The 15,913-nt window shown below is 40.4% G+C and overlaps 3 non-coding genes across 3 annotated transcripts; all 3 read right to left on the bottom strand.

The window, feature by feature from the left end:
- Nucleotides 1-15,121: 15,121 nt before the first annotated feature.
- On the bottom strand, nt 15,122-15,194 carry trnam-cau (transfer RNA methionine (anticodon CAU)). The gene has a single exon. It is a non-coding gene; the product is annotated as a tRNA-Met (tRNA).
- Nucleotides 15,195-15,416: 222 nt separating this feature from the next.
- Nucleotides 15,417-15,489, bottom strand: trnam-cau (transfer RNA methionine (anticodon CAU)). The gene has a single exon. It is a non-coding gene; the product is annotated as a tRNA-Met (tRNA).
- A 253-nt stretch (nt 15,490-15,742) lies between these two features.
- trnam-cau (transfer RNA methionine (anticodon CAU)) lies at nt 15,743-15,815 on the bottom strand. The gene has a single exon. It is a non-coding gene; the product is annotated as a tRNA-Met (tRNA).
- Nucleotides 15,816-15,913: the final 98 nt, after the last annotated feature.

Below are 15,913 nucleotides of genomic sequence, written 5' to 3'. Positions count from 1 at the left end.
GATACTTTGTGTCATTGTCCCTCCTATTCAATTTAAGTGGAACTATTTAAGTAAAGTTTTGTTCCAATTTTACAGGACAATGCCAGAGGTGACACTGCCGACAAAGCTGTTACACACCTTCCACTGCTCAATAACAACATTATTTGTTTACAGGTCCAGCTAACACCAGACTTTGATTGAACTAACTTTAAAATTCTGTGCTTTCCAACAGGATAAACACATTTAGAAGGTTTATTTAATATTTTATTTTCAAGATTTGATTGTAAAATTTGAAAAAGGGGGGAGTATTATGGCAGGAATAAGAATTTATGTTTAATATGCCGCTTTGTGTATGAAATCCTGTGATACATTGTGCTGGGGCAGCTGGACTGGCAGACCTACGGATATGCATGCAGATTCAGGTACGTATATGCATGCAGATTCAGGGACGCCTGGTGAAGGTAATCTTCAGCCTTACCTCCTGTTTAGAGAAAAGCGAGTTGTAGCAATCTGTAGTATCTCTCAGCGCTGCTGCTTGCACGGACTCAGATGAGATGGACTCAGGTGAGATTAACCTTTTGCGACCCTGCGGTCACATATGAGGACATTACATTTTGGTTTTGTTATGCCTTATTCCTTGACCTGCTAAACTTCGATCGATTGTCCCCATTAGTGGACATTTTTGTCTGCCAGCTAGTGGTAGCAAAAGTACTAGAACACTAATAATGTTTGTTTGCTTCTTTATTAAGATTTTGACGTTATGTTTTGCACTTTGGTTACATTTATGACAGGAGCGGTGGTTGCTCATTGCACGGGATTCAGGTTATATCGGGCACAGTCGTGGACAGTTCAGTGTCTCTGGTTCGCCTCGCTGGCATGTCTGGACTGTGGGAGGAAACCGGAGCACCCGGGGAAAACCCACACGACAACATGCGGGCTCCGCGGAGGGGGGACCTTCTTGCTGTGACAGTGTGCGACGGTACTACCCACTGAGCCACCGTGTCACCCAACTAATAAGGTTAAAAACAAAAGGAATAGGGAAAATGCATTGAAAAAATCAAAGCTCGGGTCTCAGGAGATTAAATATAATTGCTTACACGGACTCCGGTAAGATTCAATTTAATTGGTAATATTTTTGGGAAATTGTTAATTGGCAATTGTTAATATTTGATGCTTGTGTTGTATCCGATGAATCTTTTCTAGCTAATTGATCAGGTCAACTCACTCAGTTTATACTATATAGTTTATTAAAGAAGTTAGATTAGTTCAATGTGGTGCAGTAAACCTTGTGGCAATACTATGCATGATCATAGATGAGTGCAGTTTAAAGATTGAGGAAACAGTGAAGAAAATAACTTGTTAGGAGAGAAGTACATGAAGGGGGGTGACTGGAGACCCAGGTCATAGGTTTCACAGACACACAGCAACCCAGCGGGGGGTTGAGGCCATAAACTGCAGGCCCTGCATGAGTAAAGAGAAGTCTGATATTTAATCTACTGTGTACTGGCTGAGGATGGTGGACACTTATGCAGTACCAAAGATGATGTAAAAATTATGAATACCAGATCTTGCAGATGTGTGTCATGGCTGTTGTTGCATTCTGATGTTTGAGTAAAGCAGTGTTCAAGAGGCATATGGGGTGCTGAGGTACAGAATGCCAAAGTAATGACATCATCAGACAAGAGGAAGGGAAAGCTGATGTGAGACTGGATGGAGACGTTATGCAGTGAAATCTCAAGACCGTGTGGGACAGTAGTGTGTTTTAATAGACATCCACCTGAAGATCTGGGTTCCATAATAAAAAGTGAGGGGTTCGGTAACATCTTATAGAGGTTTTGGATGTATTTTACAGTAAGGTATTAGAATAACAATAATTCGTGTAGAAAAAGTTTTGGTTACAAGAGTAAATTAGAAAGAGCTACAAGTGCTTGTGTTTTAGTGAGAGTAGGGATGCAGGTACCATAGTGATGTGGGGTTAATGACATTTGTAGGGAGATGTAACAATAATACAATAGAGATAGTATAGGTTGGTAGTACTTTGCAGTGAGTTAACTAAATGGAGTCTGTATTGTTAGAAGCAGGAGGTGTGTTAGTACCAGTGACCAAAAGTTGGGGTAAAAATCTGAATGAATATATAATATAAGTCAGGGGTTTGTAGGACTGATGGAAGTTGATATAGCAGAGCTGTTGTTATTTTAAGTATGGCAGAGTAAATAATAAATAGTGGATTGGTGATTTTGTATTGGAAAAAATGTGATTTAGAAAATTTGAAGGCTCTCTAGCATGCGGCGATGATGAAGTAGAATAAGTGTAGAAAATGTTAGATGTAATGTGTATGCACCTTCTGCTCTGATCAGTTTGAACTATTTGAAGTTAAATTTTATATAGCAGGAAGGGTTAATGCAGTATGAGAGACAAGTAATGAAGTATATGTTTGTTTCCATAGGACCATTGTCGGTCGCGGTGAAGTAATTGTTTGTTTCCAGGGGATCACTGTCGATTGCCCTAAAGTATATGTTTGTTTCCATAGGGCCATTGTCGGTCGCGGTGAAGTAATTGTTTGTTTCCAGGGGATCACTGTCGATTGCCCTAAAGTATATGTTTGTTTCCATAGGGCCATTGTCGGTCGCGGTGAAGTAATTGTTTGTTTCCATAGGGCCATTGTCGGTCGCGGTGAAGTGATTGTTTGTTTCCAGGGGATCACTGTCGATTGCCCTGAAGTATATGTTTGTTTCCATAGGGCCATTGTCGGTCGCGGTGAAGTAATTGTTTGTTTCCAGGGGATCACTGTCGATTGCCCTAAAGTATATGTTTGTTTCCATAGGGCCATTGTCGGTCGCGGTGAAGTAATTGTTTGTTTCCAGGGGATCACTGTCGATTGCCCTAAAGTATATGTTTGTTTCCATAGGACCATTGTCGGTCGCGGTGAAGTAATTGTTTGTTTCCAGGGGATCACTGTCGATTGCCCTAAAGTATATGTTTGTTTCCATAGGGCCATTGTCGGTCGCGGTGAAGTAATTGTTTGTTTCCAGTAGACACTGTTGTTGTACTGAGGTTTACGTTCTTTTGTCTGAGTTGTGTTTGGACAACCGAGTGAGTTGTGCCAGTGAATGTTAAAAGAATACTCGTATTCTTCGACTAGGCAGGAATCTTCTGTTCTAGGGTGTGTCTCGTTAAAACCTATCAGTTTATCTTTTTCTTAATACGTGTTACAGATTTTGCTCGAAAGGTTGTTTAAAGCGGTCTAAAATGTCTAATTTAACACATAGAGAATTTATCCATGTCTCACCCACTAACTCAGGAACCAACCCCAATCAACATCAAAGCTTATAAAGACAATTACACCTGTTTCAGGAGCAACAAACCAGAACCGATAAACAGGGGACATTTTTCAGAAGGGATGTGTGTATGAATGGGTGTCTGTCCCTAAAACACTGAATGAACTGCCAAAGGCAGCTCACTTGCGGCCCTGACGCTAACCTTCCTTACTCGCCGGCGCCACATTGGTGTCAGAAGTGGGATCGTGGTGTTTGGGTGGCTCTGATGGTTTGGTGAGCCAATATGCCCGGTCTGTCGGAGTGCGCTAGCCCAGGTGGCTGTAGGGGCAGGGTGCCCGGTCCAGCAGTGGGTGGAAGAGCGACTCGGCAGTGTAATGGGGTGCGGTCCAGACATGGAGCCACCCAGTGGACGCTGGTGAGTGGGTCACCGGGACGGTTGACCATTAGGGAGGGGACAGTGTAGCGTCGCCACTGGGTCTGGCACGGGCTTTACCCAGAAAGCCTTGCGGCAGTGGTGTCTAAGCTCACCGTGGCCGTGTATCCCGATGTTGGGAGTGGGGTGGCTGCGGTGAGGGCTGGGTAAGTAGCTTATATGTTTGTCTGTTGTATGATTGTATGTGTGTATGAATGGGTTAAGTGGCTAGAAGGGATGTTTGGGCCATGGAAGGAAGTTATTACGGGTTTAGTGATGTCAGTATGAGAGTGTGGGATTGGAAATTTTAGTGGTATGTTGAGAATTCTCTTGTAGATAATTAGAAATAATTACTGATAAATGTTAAGGTGTGGTTCCTCTTTCACTGACAAAGGTATGGTGGGCATGCCTTGACTCCTGGTGAGTCCAAAGGATCCGGTGTGGTTAGAGTCCATGCCAGTTTGGTTAGAGTCCAAACTCAAAGCCTGGTACCAGGTCAGTTGGTCCGAGTCCAACTGTGAAAGCCTGAACGGGTTCAGGTCGGTTGGTTAAAGTCCAACCGTTTGTGTGGTAAGTTATTTTCTGGTCCGTGTCGAGCAGTCGGCCCTGAAAACCAATATAGCAATTGCTTTGTGGAATAATCAGTGGAATTGATTAAGTTTCCTATTGCATGGTTAGCAATTGGTTAGTAAAGCCAGTGAGGCTAGAACTGGTCAGGGAAACTACTTACCGGGGTCTTGGTGAGGTCAGTATGTGTAGGATTGGTAATTTTAGTGATATGTTGTTGTTGTGGTATCCTGTGCATCAGGGTATTAATAGAAAATGTTTTAATAGATATAGTGAGTAGAAGAAGCAGAGGGGGGCAGGATCCACCAGTTATCCAGATGGTGTTGGCTGATTTGTCGAGATATCAGGTAGATGATGATGAGGAGGATACCCTTGAAGGTGGGCCGGAAGACCCACTTCGAGCGGCATAAGTGCTACTAACTCTGCTTAATTAAAGGTAAAACCGACCAGACGAGACGAGGAGAGAGGACCAGCACTACTAATCACACACCGTGATGAAGGAAGGAGACTTGGAAGGACTGGCAGAGGCAGACTTCGTGGGAATTGGAAGACCCACTCCGAGAGACAGAAGTGACACCAACTGAACCAGCCAACAGGGAACTAAACACAGCAGAAAGCCCGACAAAACCGACTATGTGGAAGAAGAGTCCAGCGGAATCAACGGAGCGGAACAAGACGAGGGGGGAGAATTTAGTTAGACTAGGAGAGAAAAACATAAACATATAGTTCGCAGACACATAGACCATCTTTGAAAACACTAGTTAAGTGCAACACACATAGTTTAACTACAAAACGCAAGGGGTTAGTTCAGGATTGTTTACAATGTATATATGTTTGGTACTCTGCTATTTTTAGGAAATGTTTGTGCTGCTGTGGAAACAGGTAAGACCGACAGGGGAGAATCCATAAGACATTAGGAGTCATGCAGAGACACAGGAGCTATGGGCCCCTTCTGAATATCTGCAGCTCTGTCTGGTGGAGGACAACCTGAACGGACTTCCTGTAGAAGCCACGCACCCATTGTTTTTATTTTATTTTTCTCGTGTTTGATTTCCTATTTTTTAAATTACTTTATTTTGATTTCCTGTTTTTATTATTTTTTGTTTGTTTGTTTGTTTTAGGGTTAGGAGCTGTTGCGATAGGTACGGTTCCTTTAGTTTAATTGGTAGCCTTTTTATTTTTAGAAACGTTTTATTGTATAAAATTCAGCCCAGTGGCCATGTAGTCAGAAGGGGTTAAATTGGGGGGTTGCTGACGGCTATCCTTATCTCCTGGGATCTAGAAACACCTAACCTATAGTTAAAAGTTATTGTGAAAGCATTAAGATGCTTTCAAGGGGGGTTTGTTAGGTTTTTCGGAACATAAAAACGTACATTTAATATGGGAAGTTTTACATCCAGGCCATGTGGTCTTTTGTCCAACATGTCGCCGGCTAGGCTCTCTCCCTGACTCCTACAGAAGGGGGGGGGAGGCAGAGCCCGGGGCTTGTTAGCACACTTCATTGGCTCCACCAGCAGTAAAGGAGGAGGAGCCTAGCTGAGTTTAAAAACTGGCGGGGAGAAAGGTTCGGCCTCTTTCTTACGTGGTGTGTCTAGACTGCAGGAGTAAGGAGCGCCGGCCGGCTTAGCTCTGATATATATTCACAGATTATTTTTACACTTAATAAAGTGTTTTAAAGAGTACTTTCTGGACTTCTCGACTGCTTTCTTCAGGACCTTTTTGAACCAAAAGATTCATCCTAACAACCAGAAAAGTCGTCATTTCATGCCTGCAACATTTTACAAAAACACTTGGGACAGGGGAACCTTTATAAACTAATCAAGCTCGTCATATTTAAGGCGCTGTTTACTTCAACAAAAGTCTTAAGTGGAGGACCAAAGCAATTCATTCATTTATAGACGGTGGTGTTTATGCTGTTACGCTTCAACTTATGAACAGTTAAAAAAAAAAACTGACAATAAAATATTAAAACCTCGTGAAGTGGAAGACTGAATGATGGATGGGAGACCGCCTGGGAATACCAGGTGCTGTAAGCTTTTATTTTATCCTCACACATCTTTACTTCAACCTCCTGCCAAAGGAGCCGAACATTTTCTTTTTTTCTTCATCATCAGAGCAATACGTGAAGAAAAAGGCCAGCTGACACTTTCATTCTGAGTAAAGTAAAGCACCTATCCATCCTGGCTGTACGAAAGGAAATTATTTTGTAAATATAACTAAAAAAAAATCAACGAATTACTTGGTTTTCCTGCTTTAGAAAATCTAACGTTTCCCTGAATTGCATTTATTATTAACTTTACTGAAAAGCCGAATTAAAATATTTAACGTTTAAGTGAATTTTAAAGTGGAGTTCATAATTATGTACAGACATCATCCCCATCTAGTGGTGCTAGAAATAAGTTACATCTTGTTGATGGGGTAAAGATTTATGACATTATTATGTTTTATTATGATTTATTTTGCATCGTCGTTGTTGTATTTTTGATTATTTGTTGTTGTGTTTGTTGTTATTTTAAACAATTTATTTTTTGAAAACTGTTCATAGGTTAAAGTGTAAAAGTATAAACACCACCGTCTATAAATGAATGAATCGTTTTGGTCTTTCATGTGAGACTTTTGTTTACTTTTAACCGAAGAACAGAAATTATGTTTAAAATAACAAATAATAAATGTACAAAAAACAAATGTAATTGTAAAATAATATTACAATCCCATCAACAAGATGTAAATTATTTCTAGCACCACTAGATGGGAATGATTTCTGTACATGATTTTAAACTCCACTTTAAAAGTCACTTAAAAGATTTTTAATTTAGTTACTATTATTAAACACAACGACACCACACCAACGTCTGCATTCCTAGTAAAAATACAGTGGCCATTGATTTGCTGATTAATACTAAATAGATCAGGTAGTCCTCTACACCAAGCATTTACAGACGTATTACAGTAAATACGCAGAAGTGGCAAAGCATCGCATTCATCAGAAACGGCATTAATGTTTTTGTAGGTGTGTTTGTTAAAAGTCTAAAACCAAGTACATTTATAAACGTGTTTAAATTGGTACTTACACATCCTAACACAGCAGTGCTAAGATCTCCAGCTCTTAATTTTAAATATCAGCTCTGCTATCACCTGGTCTGGCTCCTTTACTCACGATTGGCTGTTTGTAAAGGGGCGGGACAAGGGCTGAAAAACGGCCGCATCTAGAGAGAGATAAATTCCAATTGGCTACGACTGGATTAGGGTGTAATTTGATTGGTCCACACTCCTGGACAAAATATGGGCCAAACCTCAAATTTGCACAGATATTTAGAAAGAAAAACAAGCCAGGCATTAGTGATGGGAATTATGGCTCTCATGGCGCATTATGGCGCTACTGGGTACCTCGATAATAATATCAATGATGAACAATCATGCACATTTGCTACCTTGCCTTAATTAAACAACACTTAAATGAGAAAAAAAGATTTATTTCAAAAGTATACGAATTGACAACAAGTATATTTTAATAACAATAGTTCAACAAAAAATAGTTTTAAATAATTGCAAATAAATAAAGTTTGTATCATCAGTTGTTTAACACATTACATTACATTTCAAGCATAAAAATCATTAAAAAACACATAAACAATTTTAGTAAAATTTACAAAAAAGTGCACAACTGCAGCATTTAGGGCAAGTTTGCATAAAAAACAAGTTCTCTGACTTTTGAAAGTTTCACTTGATTTCTCCACTCGGTAATACACGTGAAAGGCATGGCTGGATTACTGACCGGGCCAGTGGGGCCAGCGCCCAGGGACCCTTGAGGTCAGGGGGCCCCGGGGGGGCCCTGGCCCAAAACATGTTGCGATGCCTATCAACATTTATGATACAATATATTTTTATTTCCGAGGGCCCTCCATTTTAAGGATCCTCTGACTATTAGGGACTTTGACCCCAGGGCCTCTTGGGGGCCCTAGCCATTATTTTGGGGCCCCTATCCATGCTTTTGGGGGCCCTAGCCATGCTTTTGGGCCCCTTATGAAAATGGATGAGGCGTTGTGGCACTGCTCTGACTTCGACTTCTGGCTATTACGGGTCCTAGGAAAGGGACATATTTTTTAGAGGGCCCTGGTTATGAGAGCCCCTACCAGGGGGCCCTAGAGAAGAGCAGGGCATACCATTAGAGGGCCCTTGATCACGAGGGCCCCTGCTATGGTGCCCTTGACTTCCATAGAAGTCGTTTACCATGGCTCCTCGACTTTCTAGGGACCTACAAACTGCCAGGCAAGCTACCATATTTCATAACAGACGTTTTGTTGCAAATATGCGATTCAGGCCCTTACTTAATGTTTCTGAATTTGTATTGTTTCAAAATTATTATGTTCAATTTCTCTTAAGCGCAGAGACACAAATTAATTTAGCAATTTTGCAATTATTTAAATTTAAGACAAGCAATTTGTCTGATGAATGCTATCTTTGACACCGATTAAATTGAGTGAATTTGGCCAAGGGTGTGATTTCACTTATGTGAAAACAACAAGCCATTTGACTAGTTTCATGTTTCCCCTTTAATAAACAACAGTAAAGAGACCAGTGGTCACTCTAGCTCTAAAGGAATGCATAAAAGGAAAAGTGCCTTTTCATACAACAGAACTGCAAGCTAATTTTACTGAGTAGCACAATTTTGGTTTGGTGACAGATGATGAAACAGCAAGTGGTTTTGTTGTAGTAGCTGTGGCTGCGTATGCGTGTAACCCTGATATTTTGTTTGAGGATTATTGGAAAACATATTTTATTCAGCTTGTTATTCAATGACAGTTTGACATGACTTGACATGTTTCAAGGCAGTGTGAAGGGGTCTCGACAATAATTAAACTTGATTTAATATCATTAACACAGCATTTTTAATATATTCAAAACCTTCCCCCTGTCTCCCTCTCCATGCCTCTCTCTCTCTCACACACACACACACACACACACACACACACAAACAGCATTTTTTGTAGTAGATAGTGGCTGCCCCTCCCCCACTATCTCACTCAGTGGTTACATGCTACATTGGAAAAATTGTTACATTGCCCTAAATTCCCACGGGGGCTGAGCCAATCAGGTGTTGCGAGAACTTCCAAGTGAATATGCAAGATCTATATAAAACCCCCTGCCAGTATCAAAACTCCTCACATTCAGACAGTTCAGCTTGCGAACTTGCTCTGTGCTTTTACTGCAACTTTTACCTTGCTATTACCAGATCAGCAACCAACAGCCTTTTTAAAGGCTCATTGCCCTTTATACTGCATTGTATTATTTTATAATATATATACATATTTTTATATTATACTATACTATACTATATTGCATATATTCTGTTACATTCTTTTCATAGTCTTTTCAAAGGCTTATATATTATATTATATTATATTACATGATATAAAATTATATTACTATATATAATATATTAAACTTTGAAAGGTTCACAGCCTTTTTCAAGGCTAGTGTAACGTTGCTAACTAGCAACTCACAGCTTTTTTAAAAGCTTATTGTTATTTGCATATTACATTATTGATAATAGTAGAAGTGTAAGCTTTATAATATTAGTACATACATACAATACATTTACAATAACAACAATTTATAGCTAAATAGTTATAGGTCAGCCTTTTTTTATTCCATATTGTATCTGGTTCTACAATTTTGTGATTGTATTTTTTTCCTAAACATACAACATAGAAACAACATAGTAAGTATTGGATAGGAATAGGAATTTGCAAGACAAGCTTCTATATTTGCATCTTAAGAAACACTTGCCATTAATAACATGGATCCCAAACAAAAAAGTGGTGCCTCAAAAAGAAAAGCAAAAAAGATTAAGGAAGCAAATCAGGCAGATTTCCTGAAAAGCGTTCCTTTGATCTCAAACTTCTTTGAGAAACTGCTGGATATGAGTGAGACAAGTATTGCTAATGTTAGCAGTGATCAGAGTTCTAGCAATGAAGATGTGATCACCACTGGCTTAGTGTCATCTGTCAGTGACTATGTACCTTTGGAAAAGGAAAGTTGCAGGTGTGTCAGACCCACAATCAGACAAGCCAGCTGCATCGTGTTGAGTGTCGTTTTTCAAATGAGGAGGGCAAGGACCCCAACTCCTGGTGTGAAACGGTCAACGACCCTGCTTTATGGCCCAGTACCATTACCGACCAAGCCAATTCATGTTAGTAGAGGAGAAGCTGCATTTCAAAACAGAAGTGCTAAGTACCCAGCCTCAGTCAGGGATAGAGGCATTGGGGGTACCAGTAGGAGCTTTACAAATGCTCTACTCAGTTGCTCTCTACCCAACGGGCAAACTGTGACTAGGCAGTGGCTACTTTACTCTCCTTCAACTGGCTGTGTGTATTGTTTTGCTTGCAAACTGTTTTCCAGTAAGCACAATACTTTTGTTCATGGATTTTCTGACTGGAAACATTCAGAGCGGATTGGTGAGCATGAGGGGAGTGTGGAGCATAGGGCTTGCATGCTAGCATTATATAATCGCTCCAGAGGCACAGCAACAATTGATTCTGATATTGTCAAACAAATTGATGCAGAAAGACAATACTGGAGGGAAGTTTTGAAAAGAGTTGTTGCAGTCATCCAGTTTTTGGGGGAGAGGGGACTTGCTTTCAGGGGAGATGATGAGCTATTAGGATCAGCCCACAATGGTAATGTTTTGGGCATCATAGAACTCTTAGCCAAATTTGACCCATTCCTAGCTGAGCACCTCCAAAGGTTTGAAGGTAAGGGAAAAGGTTCTGTGTCCTACTTATCATCGACAGTGTGTGAAGAATTTATCCATTTGATGAGACAGAGAACAAAGCAGGCAATTGTTAATGAGATCAAAGAATCAAAATACTTCTCTGTTATAGTTGACTCCACTCCAGACCTTGCTCATGTGGACCAACTTACTTTTATTTTCAGGTTTGTTAATAATGACTGACATGTAGTTGAGCGTTTTCTAGCTTTTGAGCCTATTGAAAACCATAGTGGGGACAGTTTGGCAGAGTGTGTCGTTGCTATGGTGGAGAATCAGGGCCTAGACTTATCCAACTGTAGGGGCCAGTCATATGATAATGCAAGTAACATGTCGGGAAAGTACAATGGAGTCCAAGCTCATCTTAAACAAAGAAACCCTTTGATTTGTTATGTCCCCTGTGCAGCACATTCACTGAATTTAGTTGGTGTCAATGCTGTTGACAGTAGCCCAGAAGCTGGACGTTTTTTTGACTTTGTACAGGCAATGTACACATTTTGTGCATCATCTACACACAGGTGGGGAAAGGTTTTCCATGATACTGATATCAAACTCACACTGAAATCACTGTCAGGTACTCGATGGAGCGCACGAGCTGAGTCAACTAAGGCTCTTTGGAAATATTATGCACAACTGAGAGAGGCATTGAATGATATGTCTAAAGATATGGAGGAGAAATGTGTAACTCGAAGTGAAGCCTCTGCACTCTGTGACAAATTGGACACGTTGGAGATGGCCTTCATGGCATACTTCTGGGACACAATACTACAGAGGTTCCAAGCCACAAGCCTGCAGCTGCAGAAGCATGATATTGACATATGTACAGCTACACAACTTCTCTTGTCTTTACGAGACTTTGTGGCAGCACAGAGAGATAACTTTGAGGTGTTTGAAGGGGCAGCTTTAAATGTCACCACTGCTGCTGTCTCCCAAGAGTACAGGCATGACCTCCAGCGTACAAAGAAGCGCAAAATTATGTCTGATGATAGTGCAGAGCCAGGTGTAGCATTTAACGGAAAGGACAAGTTTCGGATCGAAACTTTCAATGTTGTCATTGACAAACTTGTGTCCTGTCTCAACCACCGTTTGAATGTATGCACACACTTAACTGAGCTATTTGATGTTCTTTTCATGCCTGACAATATGTCCAACAGTGAGCTCACTTTAAAGGCTAACTCACTCGCTGCAGCATATCCTTCAGATCTGAACATGAGCCTGGCAGATGAATTGATACAATACAAATCATTCATAACAGAAAAAGAAAAATGTCCTAGTAAAATGCTCAAAACCATGATAGTCTTTGCCCAGGGGCCCAGACTATCCTTAATCCATCCTTGCATGAGTACTAGAGTAATTGTTCTTCATAACAATATGGGTGGCACTTGATAACAATTTGATTTGTTAATTTCATTGTATTGATCTTAAAATAGCGGTCTGTACACAAACAAATACACTTTTTTCATAAAAGAAGTCTGAATTTCTAACTTTTTAGATTGCTCTATACATAGATTGTAACACACTTTTGTTTCTGCTACACTTTATGTGCATCAGAACTCGGTAGTCATGTACTGGTGCTGGTCATAAAATTAGAATATCATAAAAAAGTTGATTTATTTCAGTAATTCCATTCAAAAAGTGAAACTTGTATATTATATCCATTCATTACACACAGACTGATATATTTCAAATGTTTATTTCTTTTAATGTTGATGATTATATAATGAAAACCCCAAATTCAGTATCTCAGAAAATTAGAATATTGTGACAAGGTACAATATTGAAGACACCTGGTGCCACACTCTAATCAGCTAATTAACTCAAAACACCTGCAAAGACCTTAAAATGGTCTCTCAGTCTAGTTCTGTAGGCTACACAATCATGGGGAAGACTGCTGACTTGACAGTTGTCCAAAAGACGACCATTCACACCTTGCACAGGGAGGGCAAGACACAAAAGGTCATTGCTAAAGAGGCTGGCTGTTCACAGAGCTCTGTGTCCAAGCACATTAATAGAGAGGCGACGGGAAGGAAAAGATGTGGTAGAAAAAAGTGTACAAGCAATAGGGATAACCACACCCTGGAGAGGATTGTGAAACAAAACCCATTCAAAAATGTGGGGGAGATTCACAAAGAGTGGACTGCAGCTGGAGTCAGTGCTTCAAGAACCACCACACACAGACGTATGCAAGACATGGGTTTCAGCTGTCGCATTCCTCTTGAACAAGAGACAGTGTCAGAAGCGTCTCGCCTGGGCTAAAGACAAAAAGGACTGCTGAGTGGTCCAAAGTTATGTTCTCTGATGAAAGTAAATGTTGCATTACCTTTGGAAATCAAGGTCCCAGAGTCTGGAGGAAGAGAGGCACAGAATCCACGTTGCTTGAGGTCCAGTGTAAAGTTTCCACAGTTAGTGATGGTTTGGAGTGCCATGTCATCTGCTGGTGTTGGTCCACTGTGTTTTCTGAGGTCCAAGGTCAACGCAGCCGTCTACCATGAAGTTTTAGAGCACTTCATGCTTCCTGCTGCTGACCAACTTTATGGAGATGCAGATTTCATTTTCCAACAGGACTTGGCACCTGCACACAGTGCCAAGGCTACCAGTACCTGGTTTAAGGACCATGGTATCCCTGTTCTTAATTGGCCAGCAAACTTGCCTGACCTTAACCCCATAGAAAATCTATGGGGTTTTGTGAAGAGGAAGATGCGATACACCAGACCCAACAATTCAGAAGAGCTGAAGGCCACTACCAGAGAAACCTGGGCTCTCATAACACCTGAGCAGTGCCACAGACTGATGGACTCCATGCCACGCCGCATTGCTGCAGTAATCCAGGCAAAAGGAGCCCCAACTAAGTATTGAGTGCTGTACATGCTCATACTTTTCATGTTTATACTTTTCAGTTGGCCAACATTTCTAAAAATCCTTTTTTTGTTTTGGTCTTAAGTAATATTCTAATTTTCTGAGATACTGAATTTGGGGTTTTCATTAGTTGTCAGTTATAATCATCAACATTAAAAGAAATAAACATTTAAAATATATCAGGCTGTGTGTAATGAATGAATATAATATACAAGTTTAATTTTTTGAATGGAATTACTGAAATAAATCAACTTTTTCATGATATTCTAATTTTATGACCAACACCAGTATATTAAGCTGTAAAGAGATGATTTTATCTTCGCAGTGGTATTACCGTATAATACGGTTTAGACGTGCAGTAAAAAATGAAGTGTGGGTAGCGTGAGCGAGCTTTTTTAAAGTGCAGATGGCGCGTGACCGCGGTGATTATACGCGGAGGTAAAATGTAGGATGGACGTCCAACGTTCGCTTCCTCTGTCTCTGAGAGAATGTGAAGTTGGCGGGCGACTTCTTGAAGACTGTCTAACACAGGTCAGGTCAGGTCAATGTCCACATCCATATCAGCACTGAGCTGAACTAAACCATCAGTTACTCTTTCCAGGCCATTTACTTAAATATGTCCTTTTTGATGACGAAAATGTATTTATTAGTTTATTTATTTATTTATTGCATTATTTATTTGTGCATTTATTTATTTATACTTGTCATTGTTCGTCCTCCATAGATAGATAGATACTTTATTGATCCAGAAAGAAATAAAAACGCTGTGCTGCACGCTTTCTATGAGCGAATCAAAACAAGGCAAAAAACTCTTTGAATCTCACATCCTTCTGAACGTAAGAATGTTCACTCCCTGTTTTATTTACAGTGCTGATGAAAGTCTGCTAAATGTGCTTGGATTAGGCACACTAACTAAACTGGTCCTTCAAAGGCCTTGCCCCATGTGAGGATCGAACTCATGACCTTTAGATTATGAGACTGACACGCTACTTACTGCACTAACGAGGCTGACAGCAACATGTCTAGACTGAATCTGGTAGTTTTTGTAGTTGTAGTTTAGCTAATACATTTAAATATTGAAATGCAGAATCTAAATCTAAGCATAAAAAAATGGAATCAAACTCACACCCTTCTGACTGTAAGTGTATGTTCACTACCTGTTCTATTTACAGTGCTGGTAAAAGTCACTAAATGACATGAAACCAGTCGGCTAACTGGGCTTAGATTAGGCACAGTAACTAAACTGGTCTCTGAAAGGATTGCCCCGTGTGAGGATCGAACTCACGACCTTCAAATTATGAGACTGACGCGCTACCTACTGCGCTAACGAGGCTGACAGCAACATGTCTAGACTGAATCTGACAGTTTTTGTAGTTGTAGTTTAGATAATAAATTTAAATATTGAAACGCAGAATATAAATCTAATCATTAAAAACTGGAATCAAACTCACACCCTTCTGACTGTATGTTCACCACCTGTTATATTTACAGTGATGATGAAAGTCACTAAATAACATAAAACCAGTCTGCAACTAAACTGGTCCCTCAAAGGCCTTGCCCCGTGTGAGGATCGAACTCACGACCTTCAGATTATGAGACTGACACGCTACCTACTGCACTAACGAGGCTGACAGAGACGTGTGGAGACATCTGAATCTGACCATTTCATTGGCTGAAGTTTAGGCACAATATTGAAAAGCAGAATCTAAATGTAAGCATCAAGAACAAGATGAGAATTAATCTCACACCCTTCTGACTGTAAGTGTATGTTCACTACCTGTTCTATTTACAGTGCTGGTAAAAGTCACTAAATGACATGAAACCAGTCGGCTAACTGGGCTTAGATTAGGCACAGTAACTAAACTGGTCCCTCAAAGGCCTTGCCCCGTGTGAGGATCGAACTCACGACCTTCAAATTATGAGACTGACACGCTACCTACTGCGCTAACGAGGCTGACAGCAACATGTCTAGACTGAATCTGGCAGTTTTTGTAGTTGTAGTTTAGATAATAAATTTAAATATTGAAATGCAGAATCTAAATCTAAGCATAA

The sequence above is a fragment of the Trichomycterus rosablanca genome, chromosome 15 (assembly GCF_030014385.1).
Source record: "Trichomycterus rosablanca isolate fTriRos1 chromosome 15, fTriRos1.hap1, whole genome shotgun sequence".
Classification (NCBI taxonomy): domain Eukaryota; kingdom Metazoa; phylum Chordata; class Actinopteri; order Siluriformes; family Trichomycteridae; genus Trichomycterus; species Trichomycterus rosablanca.
This window is presented reverse-complemented; position numbering and strand designations above follow the sequence as displayed.